This window comes from Rhipicephalus sanguineus, chromosome 10 (genome assembly GCF_013339695.2).
Source record: "Rhipicephalus sanguineus isolate Rsan-2018 chromosome 10, BIME_Rsan_1.4, whole genome shotgun sequence".
Classification (NCBI taxonomy): domain Eukaryota; kingdom Metazoa; phylum Arthropoda; class Arachnida; order Ixodida; family Ixodidae; genus Rhipicephalus; species Rhipicephalus sanguineus.
The window spans coordinates 57,312,870-57,333,308 of NC_051185.1; the positions used below are offsets into that span (position 1 = coordinate 57,312,870).

Consider the following 20,439-nt stretch of genomic DNA (forward strand, 5'->3'; position numbering starts at 1 on the left):
GGAGGAGGGAATGTGGGTCTCCGGTGGGAACTTTGCCCCACTCCGAACTTTGCCTGGCCGGGCGCGGTCGCGCGCGCTTTATCTTGGCAGGGATCAACAGACTGTTCATACCTCTTGTTCGGGGTAATAGGAAGTTATAGAATGGCGTTCGTTGCGGTAGAAAACGCTGCCGGCAGAAAACGCTGCCGATCGGTAGTCGAGGCTTCCGAGAACACGCGAGGCAAACGTTATAGTGCAGCACGTGACCTGGAATTCGCAATTAATTCTCAAAGTTAGCTAGAAATCGCTCCCTCTTCTCTCGACAAATGATGCCATATACCCAAATTGACCACGTTATAAGCACAAAGTCCACAGCATTGGCTGGTTTGAACATCGCCGCTGCATAGTTACCGTGGCAGCCGCGGGATTGCCGCCACGTGCCCGCGCGCTCGCTCGCGATCACACTGAAAGTAAGCCGTGCGTTCGAAGAAAAAAAAAGCAAAGAAAGTGCTCAAGATCATGACGCCTGCTGACGAAGGTTAGCACCTTCTTGCCCCCTTGTCATTCCCCTCCCGGCGTAGCCTTCAGCGCGCTCGCTTGTACGAGGGGAGAGAGAAAGCGCTTGAAGCGTGCGACAAATCCCTGTAACTCCGCTCGTACTTGACGGATTCTAAAAATGTTTGCGGCAGTTGATTCGTGAGGCAATAAGCTCTTTTAATGAAGCCATTAGACGATTCCTTGAAAAAGTGTTGCAGGGCCCCTTTAACGGGGGACCGCAAGATGGATGGCTTAGGACGCATGCGCAGTGTCGACACATGCTACCGCAAAGCTTTGCGTGCGCTATTCTAAAGCACCCTATTGTCACCGCTCGGTTTGCAATGAAGTGATCGACAGCATGAAGACCGCTTCGCTCGCTGCGGCTGCCGCGTTTCCTTGCGCCGGCGTTTTGTTGGATTACGCCAGGTTCTATGCTAAAGGAGTTAGCTGCTGGCCTTACTTCGTATAAGATTCAAAATTTTTATTATCACAATCATCGCTGCTCCTTTCCGGCGAAACTGCGACTTTTTTTTTTTTTTTTGCTTGGTCTCCTTTCACAGAGGTCCTGTGCTTTGGTGATGCAGTAAACTATTCGTCGAATATGATATCATGCTCCATCGCGCTTTGTACCTATTAAGCTGTTCAAGCTATCCGTGAAACCGTGCTCGTTCCGTAAATCCCTAAAACCTCGCCTAGCATCGGCATGGCAACCAGGCCAACTGCGCATCTCCCGCGACCTTCGCTAAGCTCCGCCCACCTGCCTAGACACTGCGCACGACCGTTCGTGCTCGCCGACTCGTCGTCGCCGCGGTATATCGGCAGTTGTCATGTCGGGAGCGCGTGCTGCGCCATTTCTGCGCGATGGGTAGACCTAAACGAACTCCGTAAGAAGAAGCCGCTTTTAAAGAACAGTGGCAATCCAGCAAAATCACAAGGTGGTGGGCACAAATCTTGCCATAGCGGCCATTTTTAAAATAAATATATGTTTTATTTTTACTTATGTAAAAATTTAAATAATGCTTTGAAATCAAATTGAACAACTAGCATCGTTTCCCATCTCGCATAATTTCATTGTTGAGTCCTGAAACCTGCCGTGCGGTAGTTGCTGTTTGAATAGTCTCGCACAGCTCAGGGGTATCGAACAGCGGTACTCTCTAGAAGATAAACAGGCATTAAAAAAAAAGTTTAACGCGCTATACTTAACTGTCAAGCAACTGGTAAATAGGACGTTTGAAAGATACATTTCTAGGGGGTACGCTTGCAATGGGTGTCCTGCCAGCCTGATCGCAAAGTGGGTCACGAGCCCCCTCCCCCCCTCCCCCCCGCTGACACTACTCCCCCCACCCCTTTTGATTTACGCCAGTGCGTTCATCTGCAGGGTTAAGGCGAAGTCTTTTTTGATGACAATGGCGGCAAAGGGCCCTTGATGTTGAATAGAAGTACATAAGCACCACATATTGCAATACCTACCACCAGAGTCGTTGTCACAGTCTCTTCACTCCGAGGAGCACTGATGGTCGGTCATTAATGAGAACGGCGATGGGAGGTCTGTGTGTAATAATCGGGTGGTCCCGAATCTCCATTGGAGTGAGGGTTCCATGCATATACACGGGCCGAGTGGAGTTGGTATGCGTCCAGGTTGACTGCAGCCCAAAAAAGTGGTCCTTGACTGTTCGCCCGGAGTGCTGGCCTTCCGGCTTTGAAACCGAGTGGCTCTATCGGTGGAGGAGTCGTAGCGTATAACGAGCGTTGGAGTTGGCAGGTCTCATGACATAGCTGGCCGTTCCTATATAAGCGGTTGGCTGATTGAGCGAGTCCAGCTGGTTGGCTGGCGCACCGGGAGTCTCTCAAGGTACCTGTCCTGAAGTAGTTCGTCCCTGGGAATCGTTACACTCGAGGGGTCTTGTTAAGGGGATGGCTACTACAGGCTAAGTACGACTCCACTTCACATGAAGACATGGAGGAAAGGGGCGTGTGATTATTTATTCTTTTGCCTGGCTGTTTTTGTACACTTCCTAATGTGAGGTAGAACATGCACAAGCTTGAGATTGGCGCTCGCCCTTCTTCTTGTTCTTGCTGACCTTCAACTGTGGCTTACACTCACTGTGGAGGATTGGCCTAGAATTGAGTGGTCTCATAAAATGTTGTAGTAGTTTAGAAGGGAGGTTACAGAATAGAACTGTGTACTGTGTTCTTCTCTTACCAATATTTCTTTCCTTTCCACATTTGCGATAAAAACGTCGTATGTGATGTAACCCGTGGCATAAATCCAGTTAAATCACCAGGGGACACACACCTTGCCATGGCGGCCATTTTGTTTTTATTTTTATCTATGTAAAAAGTAAAACCACGATTTGAAATAAAAACTTAAAAAACGAGCTTGGGTTCCTGGCTCATGTAACTGCATTGTTCTATTGAGTCTTCTCCAAAAGCGGTCAAGCGGCAGTTGCGATATCTGTAGTCTCACACAGCTGAAGGATATGAACACATGCAGGCCTACATACACTACAAAAAAAAAAGAAAAAAAAAAGGATTAACGATAGGGGTGTGCGAATATCAAATTTTTCGAATACGAATCGAATACGAATATCCACCTTCGAATATCGAATCGAATATCGAATATCAAAGGAAAAAATGCCTCCACAGTAACAATATTTTATTTAACATGTAGCTATTTGAAAAAGCAAACATTAACAGCCTGACTGGCAACACAACATACACTGCTATCTCCAGAACACAATGTCCAGGCTAGCACAATGCACATCACAACACAAGCAAATATCACGGCACAATGAAAGTAATGACTACATGTTATCATGAAGAAATATGAGTTGCTCCACATGATCCGGCAGCAGGCGCTCCCTTGTAACAGAGACACCCCCCCCCCTGCCACTGAAAAGGCACACTCGCTTGGAACAGAAGTGGCCGGTATAGGGAGTTACATGTGGCGAAGCTTTGCCAGACAGGGGTATCTGAAGGTGCCTACAGTCCGCCACCAGTCACATGGGTCACTGTCTTTCTTCAGAAGTGGTCCCGCATAGTGAACGAGTGGTTGTGCGGCACGTTACGGCCGCATAATATTGAAAATGTACGGTTACATGATCGCCAACAGCGCTGCACGTCGGAGATGCACCAGCAATAAATCATACGTATTGGGGCGCTCGTCGCAGGCAGATATCGTGCCTCTGTGTACTTACGATGTTTATCGCTCCTCTCGGCAACGTTTTTAGCGATACGAACGCCGCAGAAATGTGGAAGACGAGTTATTTTATGCGTGATAATCGAATCGCATATTCGAGTTTTTCGAATATTAACAATTATCGAATATGCGAAACTTTTCGAATTCACGATTTTCGAATCGAATACGAATATTTCGAATGTAATATTCGACGAATATTCGAAACTTTCGAATATTCGCACACCCCTAATTAACGAAAAAACTTGATTGCACTATACTTCACTCTCAGGCAATTCAAATATGTGGCGTTTAAAAGATAAATCTCAAGGGGCTACAATGCAAGGGGTGTCCCCCCCAGCCTGAGCACAAGGGGGTTCAGGACCCCTGACCCCTCGTGATTTAACACCCTCGTGATTTAACACCAAAGAACTCAGAACTCGCAGCTAACTTTACTAGAAATCACCAGAGTTGTCCAGTGCCTAGCCAGACATTTATTTCCGGGGGGTCCGACACCATTTTATCGATGCTCGTGTCTGCGTTTGCATGTATGCGCGTATAACGTTACGAAAAAATTCACCGACGATTAAGATACTGCCTAATGCGAATTCTGAGCGCAGCTTCATGTTGGGGCAACGCCAACTCTGTGTTGAAGTTTTGGCTATCCGCAGTAGTAGCAACGTAACATTCGTTACACATTGCCTCAGAAACTGGTAGCGCTCGAGTGCTACGCGCACCACTCTGTGCATTGCATGAATGGAACAACATTCATGCATTGCATGAATGTATGAATGGAAAAACTTTACATTCATGCATTGCATGAATGTACTCATGCAATGCATTCATACATTCATGCATTGCATGAATGTATGAATGGAAAAACTTTACTGTGGTCCATTAGGTCGCGGTAGTATGCCAATGGAAATTGCGCAATATGCTTAAAATATCACCTGCACCCCAGTGATGCTCCATAGGTGACGTCATTTACAAACTTCAAGAAGGGGTGATCATGTTTTAAGTGTTCCGCGCTCATTTCTGGTTATATGAGTAGCACGGAAGAGCCACTGACCCGTGGATGTCAACAGCCTCGCGCTGAGGAAAGCAAAAACGAAGGGCGGTCGTCTCGACCATGCGCGCGCGTGTTCCCCGCGTTTATCGCGTCTCGCCGCGGTCGCAATATCGACGTCTCAATTGGCCTCTCGCGTGAGAGCCTTGGACCACGCAGGTGGGCTGTCGCCACCGTAAGGAAGCCGTCATCGATCCTCGAGTCTACATAAACGCCAAGTCGCCATTTGTCGTTTTCTACGCGGCTCGGTGTTACTCGCTAATGTTTCCGCTTTATTCTGCGCCTCCGCCTTTTCCCCCTTTCCCACTTTCCTCCTTTCCGTTTTCTCCAGTTCGCGCAGGTGTTCCCAGGTCTATTAATAACACAATCCGTCGATGGGCTAGTTGGTGATTATCTACAGTAACTTTTAGCGCGACAAAACGACGCAAGAAAAACGACGGAAGATAGCGCCTCGTCTTTTCTTGTGTTGTTTTGTTGCGCTAGAAGTTACTATCCATTAATAAACAGCCTTTGTGCAAAAGCAACGTAGCCGGTATGCTTATTTTTTACAGTATCGCGTGCGACACATCTGACTGCTTAAACTTGTCGCACTCTTTCTTCTTCTCTCTCTCTCTCTCTCTCGCTATCCTTCTTTCTTTCTTTTTTTTTTACGTTTGCAACTCTTTTGAAGTGCTGAGTGTTTTGACTACGCTCCCCACTCACCTGCACTTTGTATCGACGTGCTTATGTCCTTTTTTGACGTCGTTACTTCCTGGTTGAATCGATTCTTAGTTACGAATAGCCGTAGTTTTGATTTTCAACGCGAGGAAGCGTTTTTAATTGAATTTCTGTTGCAAGTTCTATATTTTCGGTTTCAACGAGGTGTTCGTTAGGCAGCAGTTTTTCTCTCTCTTTTTTTGCAGTTCTGGACCTTGTTACACGTCCTTCAAGATCTCCAGGAAGCAACGATACGTTGCCAGTTAAAGCTAACGACGTATCGTTACTGTTCGAATACTGAGGATGTGCTCATGCGCCGGGCTGCATTTACGTTAGTACGAAGGCGCTTAATTGAGAAGCGTAAATCAGCCATGCGTATTAGAACCGGTGGCTAACATTCTGTAGTTCTCTCGCTAAATCCAAGGGTTGGGGGAATCAGAAATGCTACGGCGGATACAGGATTTTTCCGTTGAAGGGGAAGGGGTGAGGTCAGCTTATGAGTGTACCTGTGAGATTTTCTTCTTTGGGGTATACATTCAAAAATTAGAGAGCAAGGGGGGGGGGCGGGTCACGGCATTTGCACCCCCTGTCTGGATCCGCCCGTGGAACTGGATGCAATACCGAACAAAAGTGTCCGGTGGGCGTTTTTGTCTGCGCGAAGGAGAAAATGCGATTGGATTTGAACATACGAGAATTTGTTGCTGGACTAATTGGTTCATAATGGAATTCTACAAAGCGCAAGTTAGGTACAGGACAATAGAAGAACACACAGAGAGCTTGTTCTCTGCTGTGTGTGTTCGCACTCTTTCGCACTATGTGCTGGTTCCGTACCTAATTCGCGCTTTGCAGTTTACCGGTATTTGAACAGCGCTTTCTCAGCCGCTGCCAGGCTGTCACATGAAGATGTTTGAGTGAATTTGGTTGGGCCGTGTTCTTTTCAACCCAAATAATCATTTTAGCCAGGGGGGGGGGGGATTCTAGCACCCCCGAAATTTTTCAATTTTGCCTACGTAAACATACAAACGCACGCACGAACAAACATAAAGTACGATTGAACCCCCCCCCCCCCCCCGAAAAATATTTCTGGCTACGCCCCTCATTTTAGCCCGCCTAACATGTTCCAGGAAAGTAAATGCGCAGTCAGAAGCGATGGTAAACTACAGGAGAATTGTGAAGTGATTAAATGCGCTAGCAAGGTGGGAAGTCAGAGGCAAGTGAACATCTGGGACCGAGTGATTTGGATCCAGCACTATAGACTCAATGTTTAGGCTTAATAATGGCGATGCCACTTTCGAGCCATAATATCCGCTTGGACACATTAAATACGCCTCGGAAAAATACAAAACAAGGAAATTGGAAAGAAGGGAGGTCAACCTGACAAGCGTTCGGTTCGCTGCCGTACTTTCAATGCATGTATAGATGCATTGAAAGTACGGCAGATGGGCAACAAAAAGATGAAAAACTACCTTGAGAAATGAACATGGCTGCTAAACGGTCACTAATGCCGGCGTGCCTCAAAAAACTCCAGTAGCTGGCGAACTTATGTTACAGCGCCAGCGACGAATGGGACCATAATGGGAACGAACCTCGGATGTTTGGAGATCGAGTCACTAATATTCATGTATATGTGTTACTTTCGTCGGGAACAACGATCTTTTATTTTATAATTAACCTAGCATTTACACTAACATATCAAATCCACGTGATCTCTAAGTGGGCACCACCCGTGTACAGCATATTTCGGAGATCTTTTGGGGGGACAAAATGCTTTCTTCATTTTTGCCAGTGGAGGAGGAGGAGAGGTTGAGGAGAGGATAGACCCTATTTCTTCAACCCTTAAGGAGCACGTCTCAGCGTCATTTTTCGCCGGTGAGGCGTTGAGAGATATGCCACTCCAGGCTCTTTTTTTTTTTTTTAAACCTCTTTGGAACGAACAAATACCTACACCGGCCGAGTTCTTCCGACTCGTAATTTGCGCACGTTTAATTAAGAAAACGCCGGAGGCCTCCGTAAGTTCTCAAAATTCTTTGCATTTTCACATCCTTCGCAGCGTGTGGCCAAATTTTAATTCGAAAATGACACGCCTACGACAAAAAGTTCTCCCGACCTAACAATCAGTACTTTGGTTCGCGTTCAAAAGAAGAATAAACAAACACCGCCCACGCTGTTGCCTTTTATCGCCAACAATATGGCGGATGCACGTGCTGCGCGGACGCTAGACCACGCGGACAGGTGCGCGCGGGAGGAGACTTAAATAAAAAAAGAAATGTAGTGGTCACGTGTTACCGAGCGTGAACTCATCCTCTCACCCAATCTCTCTCCCCCTCTCTCTTTCTCTCTCGCTCTCTGCCATCGCTCTCCTTTCTTTCCTAGGATTAATCAACTCAGCGACCATCACCACCGCCCCCTCGCACGCCTCTTGTTTTGCTTTCTTTCGGCGCCGTTTTCAGAACCGAGGCCGCATGCGACAAGGGAGTGCCCCCCGCCCCCCTGCTTTGTTCGCATGTCGTTTCTCTTTGCTTAGTTTTTGTTTCCGCTGGCGGCGGCCGACGAAATGGCCGCGAGCGGACGGAACGTGAACGACAACCGAATAACGGCCGATTCTGACCTCTTCGTTCCATCTCTACTACTAGCGGCGCCTCCCCTTTCTCAAACCTCCTTTCCAAATCCCTCCTCCTCTTTTGTAGTTTCCCTGTAGCGTTGACGGCGCGACGGTCAACACATTTTTATGTTTTTTTCGTGGTTTCTTTCGATTCGCCGGCTTTTCCTTCTTTCTCGCTAGAGGATATAGTGGAAAGGGTTTGTTCCCGCGGTGCGGTGGTCTTTTTTGAAAAGTAGCGTCAGCGGGGGGACGCTACGCCAGAACGTGGTCAGAACGTTGCCTGGCTGGTTGGATTGGAATAACGCAGCGATATGAGGTGGACGCCGGGTTGACGATCACCGCCTTTTTTTTGCCGGAGTGTTTCGAATTGTTCGCCCACGCGACTTGGATAATTATACCGTCTCCGTGAGACTGGACGACGCACCTTTTGGAAAGTGACACTGTCTCGGCGTTGCCCGTGCGCGGAAAGAGGAGATAAGAAAGTGTGAAAGTGAAAGACAGTCCCTCTCGTCGGATGAGCTTCGTCATGAAGCTAGCCTGGTTGGCCTGCGTCGTCACAACCGGTGAGTTAGCCGCTCGGTCACACGGGCAAGTGTGCACGTCCATTTCAGTTAAAAGGTCTAGATTCTGAAGCAACGTGTTAAACGTTGAAGCACCGGAGCTGCGCGTTAAATTGTTCGTCGTACACTCGTACCACGTAAGTGGTTTTGCGCCGAACAGGTAACCTAGCTGTGCTTTAAGTGGACTTACTGAAGTGTGATTATACACGCAATGTGACCATTGGGAAGGGTCACGTGAAAATTTCCGTGTTTATTTATTTATTTATTTTGGGGTGGGGGGTGGACTTTACGAGCCTTTGGCAGCGAGTCATGCAGTGGATGCAGCGTTTCGTGGCCGAGTTCGAAGGCACGGGTTCGAACCCGCGTGGACTCGCTTCGAATGTGCCGAGATGCAACAGTCTGCCGCACTTTCCGTGCACGTTTAGAAATCTTATAGAAGGCGACGAAACTTAATTATGGGAGGGACAACTTACTAGTACTCTTCCATATTCATCTACACATTACTATAAATCGTCTCTACTGCAATGCGAGGGCATTACTTAGCTCATTGTACGACCCCGCTGTCGCCAGAAAACATAAAAATACGTCACTATAGAGGGCGTGCACATGGTTGTTTGAAAGGCGGACATTCGGAGTAGGCATATACTACAGCGTACTACCTATACTATCGTTTTCCTCCATAATCTGCGTATTCCTTATGCAATGCTAGATCTCGCGATTTGGAGTGACATTAACCTTAATCAATCAGTATATCGATTCAAGTGTGAGATGTACAATTTCCTGGGGTGGATAATGGCAGCGCACCATCTTTGTTGTTGTTCTCGCTGCTTTATTCTTTGTTGTCTCTTTGGTATAGCAGAGCGTATCACGTGCCTGACTTCCTTTCTCATGTACGAAAGCTTCAACATTAACATATGTATTTCGCATTGATAATTATACGCATCTGCTAAGATTACTTCTGTTGCATAGAACAGGCAGTTTCTCTGATTTAGTTACAGTGAAACCTCGGTGATACGAATCTCTCGGGACCACCAAAAATATTCGTATCATCCGAAATTCGTACCACCAGAAAGCATGGAAAATTAGCATGCGACAAAAGAAAGGTGGCGTACGTTTTCATTTATTGTTTGTCAGGGCTGCGGCAACGTCACGAAGAATCCTGTATGATTATCAGTTAAGGTTTTAGATGTCAGCAATCATACCAGCACTCGTAAATAGACGGCCCGTACGCGCGCATTTAATTAATGAACCAGGTGCGTTGTGACCCGCGGAACTCGGAGGCCGTGACGAGTCTCTGAAGGTTTATTCTGACCGTAAGAAAAGTGTTTTTCTTACACCGTGATTCTGACGATTTGGCGGTGTGACGTGCATGCCCACGCTTGCGCTCCCGTGCTCGCACGTGATTGGCGCGCCTTCCGCGACAGCGCGGGCAGCACCTCTTGGAACCTGGGTGGTGGCGAACGTTCGTATCAAACGTCGCTGGGTGAAAATCGGTTCGCAACAACCATACTCCATTACACTGAGGCCAATGGGCCTTAGCCGGGACAAGCGAAAAATTCGTATCAGCCCGAAATTCGTATGAGCTGTGATCGTATCACCGAGGTTTCACTGTAGTAGGTTTTATTTTATAAGCACTCGTAGCTACAAACCAGGACATCATGTCAAAATGCATCGTAGTGAGAAATGGATTTTGACCGCCTGGGACCCTTCAACGACCGCGTACATTTTGAACATACCTTTAACAATTCGAATAAGTTTTTGGTCCCCAGCTTTCCGGGGCTTGGGAAGTAAAAAAAAAAAATCCTGGAATGCAACATCAGGGGGCCGCGGTTGCCATTATCGTCGATAACCTGCTTGGCCATAACTCTGCAAGTAAAAGAATTGCGGGACAGGTTATCACGAGCAATTGCTCATAACAGTCGTCATACTAAAAAAAAAAAGGTCACGTTTCAATCTGTGAGTAGTTTACACAGCATGAACACACGCACACATACCGTGACATGTGCATATACGTGTATGCTCAATGAGGGAACACGACCATTGAAATGGTCGTTGAGGTTAAAGTAGTGTGAGACTTCGGACTTCCCTTCGGCGTGGTCTTCGTAATATATGCAAATTACGAATATATGGCCACCACCAAGAGGGCGCTAATGAAACAAGGGTAAAGCAACTTTGGCCAGAAATGAACAAAGGCTCTACCTCATATTAGCAAGTGTACAAAGACAGACAAAAGACAGTGAACCACATGTCTCTTTCCACATGTAACACTACGTGTCTTTGTGTGAAGTGGAGTCGTATTTAGCCTAAAGCAGCCATCCCCTTAACAGGACCCCTCGAGTGTAACGATTCCCAGGGACGAACCACTTTAGGACAGGTGCCTTGAGAGACTCCCGGTGCGCCAGCCAACCAGCCGGACTCGCTCAATCAGCCAACCGCTTATATAGGAACGGCCAGCTATGTCATGAGACCTGCCAACTCCAACGCTCGTTATACGCTACGACTCCTCCACCGATAGAGCCACTCGGTTTCAAAGCCGGAAGGCCAGCACTCCGGGCGAACAGTCAAGGCCCACTTTTTTGGGCTGCAGTCAACCTGGACGCATACCAACTCCACCCGGCTTGTGCTTATGCATGGAACCCTGACTCCATTGGAGATTCGGGACCATCCAGTTATTACACACAGACCTCCCATCGCCGTTCTCTCTAATGACCGACCATCAGCGCTCCTCGGAGTGAAGAGACTGTGACAACGACTCTGGTGATGGGTATTGGAATATGTGGTGCTTATGTACCACTATGTGCAGCTACTGGTAAGAGCAGACGCCAGCCAGCATGGGCGCGCAGGGTTCTCCTTTAGGAGGGGGGAGGGGGGGTTGTCCCCCACTCTCCAGTTGGTTGAATCCGAAACAGCACAAGCTTTGACTCTGATTGACTCCGAAAAAACACAACGGCCTGTCATCGGTCCCGGCTTCCGGGGGTAAAGGTGGGCAGTAAACATTTCTTGGAATTCAACATGAGGGGCCCTATGCCGCCATTCTCCTCAAAACCTGCTTGGCCATAACCCTGCACGCAGGGTTTAAAGTCACCCCCCCCCCCCTCGCCAGTCCGACGGTGGCACTGCGGCACCCATTTGACACGTGCTGGAGTTGAATTTTTTGGTAGTATTGCTTTGTGCGGGGAAATTATACTCTGCAGTTTTCCAAATAATGATTTAATGGCAGATGTTTGGTTGACGGGGTGTCAGCAAGACAGAAGAAAACAGGTATCGTCGTACTGCTGAATGCAATTCACTGAGATACTGAACACCACGGGCAACGCCTCCTGAAACCACGGGTCACCACGCTGTTCGAAAGAGCGTCTTGGCACAGCATACTGTTTCACGAGGCACCTGAGTATGAAAGTATACCTGCTCGTGAATCAGTAATGGTATCAGCTTGGTCTGTTGAGTTTGCCACTCAATTTTCATCCTTTCAGTTGTGCATCACAAGTCTGCTGTAATTGCAAAGACGCATGTACTTTGCCTACTTTATTAGGCAAGCGGTAGTGAAAATAAAATATGGCATTGTCGTGCTTGAGGTTCTGAATCCAGTGAGTCAACTAATGTTACTTGCTTCGAGCTCACAGATCTTTAAGCTTTTACATCCAGAGTTATATTTTGAAAAGTCGTTCCCAAAATAACTTCATTTAATGCTTGACTGAATAGACACGTTGACGAAATATGTTCGGAATAATATATGTATGTGTATAGCATTCATAAGCATTTGTTCAGTTCTAGAGACATTTGGCTTCACTGCACTGTGATCATCGCGAACACCTCTCTTAACCCTTCGTGGGTTCGCCTATATTTTTGACACGATCATATAAAAACCGGCTGTGGTACATTCATATAAGCTACAAAGAAATACTATAAAACAGATTTCGTAAAATCAAGCCAGTAGTTTACTGAAAAAAGTGGGCCATGTATATGTCCCACTGACTCATGAGAGTGTTTTCAAAAAGTGGGAAAACACTGTCCCACTGTCTCATGAAGGCACCATCTCGAGATTGCATCAACGGGTATTTGGGATGAAACGGCCGAACCAAGTGGCACGGAGTATCGCTTCTCAAGATGTGCTAAGGAAAGTTGTGGGGATCTCATTCCAGCAGTAGAACACCACCTGTACCTGCGCCTCCTGTGAGCCGTCATATAGCGTTGTGGTCTGTTCCTGTAAAGCTTACTTTACCGCATTCACCAACAATTTTTTCTTTGTCCATTTATCTGGCCTTGCTTTGGCTGTCGAAATTGTCGAGTACAGCTGTTGTCCCTGAATATGCGCCCACTTTTCAAGAGGTATATGATATCAAGAAAAATATTTCTACGCACCAATATCCGCAATTATGCTGAGGAATGAGCGTGGCAATATCGCAGGGGATTGTTTCGATGCATTTATCGGTCAAGTTATTCCGCAAATTTGCAAAAACACGTGATGACTGGAAACTAAAGTCACCTCTCTGAAAGACCAGAAAAAGAGAAAAGTATCCGGTAATTTGATTTGTAGGCTCTTTCTATCTGAAGAAGAAGGAAATTCAGACGCTATCGTGAAAAATTTATCGAAATTTAACGTCCCTGTAACACTACTTCCGCCCTTTGAAAGTGTGGTAAAAGATTTTTCCGCGAGAATACGAAGACCTAGGTAAGATATGTGTGACATCGTTGCGCTAATTGCAACGGGTTATGTGGGAGAACATTTTTCCTGAAGACAAAAAAATTGGGGGACGCTTAAGCTTCGCCTTTAAGAGTTGAACGCGATAGCGATATCCTGCCCCTAGTGCGCACTTCGAACACTACGAGTGTTTAATAGAATGCGCGCACTAATGTATGTGCCTTATGTAACGGGTAGCATGCTTTAAACCAGGAGCAATTATGCGCGAGAAACTTTTTCGAAGTTGCGATGCATCCACCACGTGGTCCGAAGGGAATACGCGCACTAATGTGTGTGCCTTTTGTAATGGGTGGCTGTCTTTAAACCACCAAGTCGTTATGATATTGACATGGTGTGACGCCCGATGGCAATGTACGCTTGTACCACGCAATATTACTGCGATATTACATCTCGTACTGTGACACCTGTATACAGGACGCGTATTTTTAGGAAGCATGAAAGTTACTTTCAGTGCAGCTCCAAGACGACGGACCGAACGGTCGCGTTTTTATGTTCTCCGCCTCAAAGGATCTATCGGCCTTGAGCCGAGGTGCTGCTCAGGCTTCAGCCAGCAGTAATGACTACCGTGTTGTGCTGCCTCGCCTTCCTACCGGTAAGCTGGTTGTGGACTCCGTTTTTCTGCACGCGGACTTGGCTGGTCGCCCTTACCGTGTTCAAGACTTCAGAGATGCTCTTCGGAACATTATCGACCTAAAGGAAATCAGCTCGATAGGTCAGTTCCAAATGTCGCACGTATGGTTGGTGACGTGCAAGTCAACAATTTCGAAAACAAAGTTAGTCACACGTGGTGAATTTCTTGTCAAGAGCCGTCGATGCCTTGTGGTTGACCCGGAACCCACAGAAGTAAAGATGAAGCTCCTGTGGCTTCCTGAGCACTTAGAAGACACCTACATTCGAGATGCCCTGCATGTTTTCGGGAAGATCAAGTCAATATCAATAGAAAGCTGGAAAGTAGCGGACATGGAGCAAATGCGGACTCTAAATCGTGATGTTGTATTGTCCCTTGCCGATGGAGTCCGAGTGGGTGACATTCCACATTTCCTGACAGTCTGCGGAGTTCAAAGTCTTGTCCTCATTCCTGGGCGGCCACCACTTTGTCTTCGCTGTAATAAGGTAGGGCACATTCGTCGTAACTGCAGGACTCCTCGCTGCGACGACTGTCGACGCTTTGGTCATTCAGCTGAGGAATGTGTCATGACTTACGCCAACAAACTACGACAACGTACGCAGCAACCAGATGAGAACTTGCAAGAGCATATCATGGATGCCACAGAAGTTCTCGACGCGACGGGAGACACTTCGTCAAGCGCAGATGCTACAGGATTAAGCAGAACGCCTACTGAAGACGCAAAGAAAACAACAGTCGATGCGTCCGAGGAAGCTGCGGTAAACGAAGAACCGAGTGGACCATGCAAGCAGTTGAACCAAAATTCTCCTGACCAGCCTGTTAAGGCACAGGCCGTACCTTCGGAGACTTCCAGTGAAGAAGCACCAGATAAGAGCGCCTCAGTTCCGCAGCAGCCGTTTCATCCTGCCTCGGTCTCGGAAGACGACATGCATGTTTCTGTGGATGCGGCAATCCCCAAGCGCCGCGCGACGTACAGCTCCGATTCAAGCAAGGAGAGCGACACAACGAGTGTGCATGAATCGGAAGGTGCGCCGTCGCCGAACATCGAAACACAACGGAAATTGTCGGCGGTCGCGATCGAGGAGGCCGCGCTGGTGGGGGTTCAAGAGAAGCCTCACCGTTGGCGATGACCTATAGAAGTGATCCCAAGGGACAGTAAGCATACTGTTGGTAGACATCATGGCGCAGTCCGAGCGACTCACTTTTGCAACATTGAATGTTCGTGGCCTTAGGTCTTTCCAGAAACAGGCTCAGCTCCGCAGGCTTTTTACAAGGAAACGACTCGATTTTGTCGCCATCCAAAAGACAAAGATCGAGAGTGACGAAGACACTGAGAAGGCCCTACGGCCCTTCCTGTCCGACTATAACGTTTGCGTTTCACACGCAAAGGGTCTGTCTGCGGGCTGCTGGTTGTTTCTGAGAAAGAGTCTCCCCTGTACAGCAGTTACTACTCACGTTGACAGTGAAGGCAGGTACATATGCTGCGATTTTGTGTTGCATGGAGTGCCGTGGCGTATTATCATCTTGTATGCATTCAATGAGATTTCAAAACGGGTTCAGTTATTTGAAGATATGTCCAAACTAATTAACTGTGATTATTTCACTGTACTAATGGGCGACTTTAACTGTGTATGCAATCCTAGTGATCGCAACAATCCTAATAGTCGCCGAGACAGGAGTGGTGAAGTTTTAAGCGGTATTATAGATAATGCAGGGCTCATTGACATCGGTACTTTCGGTCAAATAACTGCGTATACTCGACTTCAGGGAAGCTCTTCTGCTCGCCTTGATCGAATTTACGTATCTTCATCACTCCTACCTCGGGAACTTTCGTGCAGCACTGAGCCAGTTTCATTTTCGGATCACTGTATTGTTATCGCAAAAATTGGTGCAAGCCGCCGAACTCACTTCCGACCACAGTGGGCACTTTGGAAGATGAACTCGGACCTCCTAAACGATCAGGAATTCAATAATAGAGTTAAAGAGGCAGTGAGAAATTCTTTTTCGAAAGGATTACATGTATTCGCTGCTTGGGAGCTTTTTAAGCAAGAGGTTCGTGCACTAGCTATAGAATGTGGATCTGTCAAATCGTACTATCGAAAGAACGAGGAAAAGAGATTATTTAAAAGTCTATGTAACCTTTACGAGATTGAATGCGAAAAACCAGGCGCATACATTAATGAAATAGAAAGCATTAAATGCCAGCTACAAAATTATGATGCTGCTCGCTACAGAGGTGCACGTATTCGATCTCGGAACAGCAGGACTTTGAATTCTGAGCTACCGACACGTCAAGCTTTACTTGATGAGCGGCGCCACGCAATGTCCAAGTTTATTCCAGATCTGATTTCTAACGGTGCTCTTCTAACCGATACAGCAGACATTATCTTGCAATTCGAAAGGTACTACAAGGTGTTGTTTAGTGCTCTTCCTGATGACCATGGTGGCGAAAACAAAACAAATTTTGTTTCTCTGTTAAGCCCATTGAGCGAAGATGATTGCGCAATCATTAGTAGTCCCATCACGTTAGAGGAAATTAAGCAGGCCATTGAGCAACTACCTTTGTCAAAAACACCTGGCCCTGATGGGATTCCTGCTGAATTTTACAAATCATTCAAAACAACTCTCAGTACTATTCTGCTGGATATATTTAGACAAAGTTACGTCATGAAGACTCTCCCGCAGTCTTTTTGCAAAAGCCATACTGTTCTCATTCCAAAAAGTTCTGAAAAGGAAAAACTTCGTTCTGTTGAAGGCTACAGGCCAATAGCGTTGACAAATGTTGACTACAAAATTTTTGCTAAGATATTATCAAATCGGTTACAGTTTGTGATGTCAATACTTATTGGTTCTCATCAGACATGTGGAATTAGGGGTCGCTCCATACAAACAAATATTCACATCGCTCGAACACTTCTTCAGTATTGCTACAGTTGTCAAGAACAGCTTGCTATGCTACAGGTAGACCTTGCCAAAGCTTTTGACCGTGTTAGTCATTCCTTTCTGTTTTCCCTTCTGCAACATGCAAATGTTGGCTCTGTTCTGCTGGAAGGCGTTAAACTTTGTTACAATGACTGTTCAACGCGTCTAATTATAATGGCCATCTGTCAAAACCGGTATCTATTTGCTCTTCTGTAAAGCAAGGCTGCCCAATGTCCCCACTGCTGTTCGCACTTTATCTTGAACCGCTATGCCTGAGCATAATACGATCGAATAGTATTCGCGGCTTCAATATATTAGGCAATGAAGTTAAGGTATTGGCTTATGCAGATGACGTAGCTTTCTTTTGCTCAGACAAACGAAGTATTGAGAATGTGGTATCTACAATAAGTAAATTCGGCATTGTATCAGGTGCTCGTTTAAACACATCTAAAAGTTTAGGATTATGGTTTGGATCATGGGGTAGTACGCCGGAGAAGTTCGCAGGAATTAATTGGACTCGTATTCCACCAAAGTACCTCGGTGTGCCGCTAGATGCGTACAGATTCAGCGCACGATACTGGAAAGAACGTGTTCCTAAGCTTGAACGACAGGCCCAGACTTACGTTCCACATCGCCTTTCCATCTTTGGGAGAGCTAAAGCTTGCAATACATTTTTGGCCACAAAGCTATACTATGTATTGCAACTTATTCATTGCGCTCGATCTTACATACAGCGCTTTCATCGGACTTTCGCAACTTTCGTGTGGTCTTCGACGTTTGAACCAATGAGACGGGACAACCTATTCAGGCCAGTTAAGGAGGGAGGGCTGGGTTTAGTTCATTTATATCTATGGCAAATTGTTTCACGGTTCTACTTTTTTCGCGACAGTTCGCATCCCATTATTCGATCATTCTTGCAGATTACGTTTGTTAATGCTTTACCTGACTTGATTGTTTCCTCAGATTTCTCTGTACGCCCGTGTTTGTGGGGATTTATGCAGGAAGTTTTCATCGCTGTACGGTTTCTCAAGGTCCGGTTTTCCATAGAATATCTATACACAGTATCACGCAAGCGACTCTACAAGGATTTGTTATCCATGCTTTTTCCACCTCCACTTTACCGCTCATTATATTCTCACCTTCCAGGACATGATGTACTAAAACGAGTTCGGAAAAGGCATCTTTCTCCTGATACAAAAACCTTCTTTTACAAACTCCATACTGATACACTGCCGGTGAAATCATGGTTGCAGAGGAAAGGTATTTTTGTTTCTTCAGTTAACTGTCGTCTCTGCGATGTACCAGAGACAGTAGAACACTGTTTTATTAGCTGCAAAGATGCCATTCTGTTTTGGGACATCCTTCAACGAACTGTTCAAAAATATTTTAACATTAACTCACATACTATACGTTACCTTCTCCCAACGTCTCTTGATGAAGTGCCCTTTGACATGTTTTTCCTTATGGGACTGCACAGTCTGTGGAAAACGCGCATGCAAGACCGTAATGCAGAACCAACCGCTGCTTCAAGTATGCATTTCATGCGTATGGCTCTCCATCTAAAGGACATTTACGAAGAACTTGACATAAGACCGTCACGGACAAGATGATGATTTTTCGCTCACAACCAACGGAGCCGACGCCGACGGCGGGATTTCTGCGGTACGAGCTCTTTAACGTTATCGCGTTAAAAGTGGGACGTATGCGTCCAGCTGTCGACAAAGGGTTAACGCTTAATCTATAGCACACACACACACACACACACACACACACACACACACACACACACACACACACACACACACCACACACACACACACACACACACACACACACACACACACACACACACACACACACACACACACACACACACACACACACACACACACATATATATATATATATATATATATATATATATATGTATATATATATATATATACAGTGCAATATCGTTGATACGATTCTGCACAATACGTTTTTCAGCCTAATACGTTTTTGTTTTTATTCACGGCCAATATCCCTTGGCAATAATGCACTTTCATGTGTTTAATACGATCACACTTTTGCCCAATAATGTATAGTACGACCGCGAAAGTGCATCTTGACCGATATATCTATAAATCCTGCGTTTATTCTTCGGTATGCTAGCTCGCACCGCGTTCCAACAACCCAGGATCTGCGCGTTGCAAAGCCGCTGAGGCCACAGCAGCATCGGAGTTGCGGCGAAACGATCGCTGCTAGGCGATCATTTCTCTGAGAATATATATATATATATATATATATATATATATATATATATATATATATATATATATATGTGTGTGTGTGTGTGTGTGTATATATATGTGTATATATATATATATATATATATATATATATATATATATATATATATATATATATATATATATATATATATATATGTGTGTGTGTGTGTGCGCGCTGCCGCTTTATGAGGGCCCCTCCTCCAATGAAGGGAGACTTTAAGCACTGCCTGCACGTAAAAAATGACGTGCAGGCCCGACTGAGCGTTGGTGTGAGGCCGGGTTGGCGTCCTCTTAGATTATTAGGCGGAGGGGGTGACGTGTATGTTTTCGTGAATTTACCCATGTGATTTCAGCAAAAAGAATTATCCCTTGGTAGTTCATCGCTAGACCTCTGTGTCAATTTTTTGTTGTTTCTTCCATGTGGTGTTCGCGCTGCAGTTTCCAGTATGAATCACCAACCCTCCCATGGTACCGCTGTTTGTGCATCGAATTTTCGTTGCCATTCTGCAAGCTCGAACGATTTGAAAAAGAACAACTATGGATGGCTTGCACAAACGTCACAGAAACCGCCATGTTGGAGTACCAAAGGACGCGATATTTGTCCCGTCACGTTTATGCTATCAGTACATCGCATGCAGGTTCTTGTGCTATTTATCTACAGGGGCTAGAGACGTTCCAATGGTGTCATCACATTGAAGCACGTGATTTTGCTTTCTTGACGTCACCAAAACCGCCATGTTGAAGTACTGGTGCTTAACAGAACTGCAAATTGGGCTAGTTGGTGATGTTAGTTCCTAAGCAAGTGTTTTCTGTGATTAAAAAAACACACTATCTCCCGCCAAAGGGGACCGTGAGGCGATGCGAAGCAGCGTTTCGGCATGTCGAGCCCGCGTTTCAGAGGGACAGTGGAGAGGTGGAGTGGGTCTGGAGAGGGGAAAAGGGAGAGGGGAAAGGCGATTGGAGAGGGGGGAGTGGAGAGGAGGTGTGCGGAGAGGGTTTGCGCATGCGCTGTAAGGGTGGTCACGCCGCACACCACCACCACCACCGGTTTGAACTCCGCCATAAAATGCTTCGCATCTAAAAAACCAGTTGAAGTTTAGCGCTTGTCTTGTGCGGTTCTCTGCTCTTTTGCCTACGCTTGTCGCGCTACGACCACAATGAGTACTGGTACGTTAATAAATTGCGTCCGTAACGTTTATATGTGTCCGTCTATTTTGCCAGTCTGTCTATCCCTTCCGTTCTGTCGTCGTCCTCACCACCGTTCAGATCATCAGCAAGAGGGAGGGGCTATGAAAGGAA

At 46.3% G+C, this 20,439-nt stretch overlaps 1 pseudogene; it reads left to right on the top strand.

Annotated features, from left to right (window-relative positions):
• Positions 1-8,426: 8,426 nt before the first annotated feature.
• LOC119371909 (uncharacterized) overlaps positions 8,427-20,439 on the top strand; it is an 80,920-nt pseudogene continuing 68,907 nt past the window's right edge.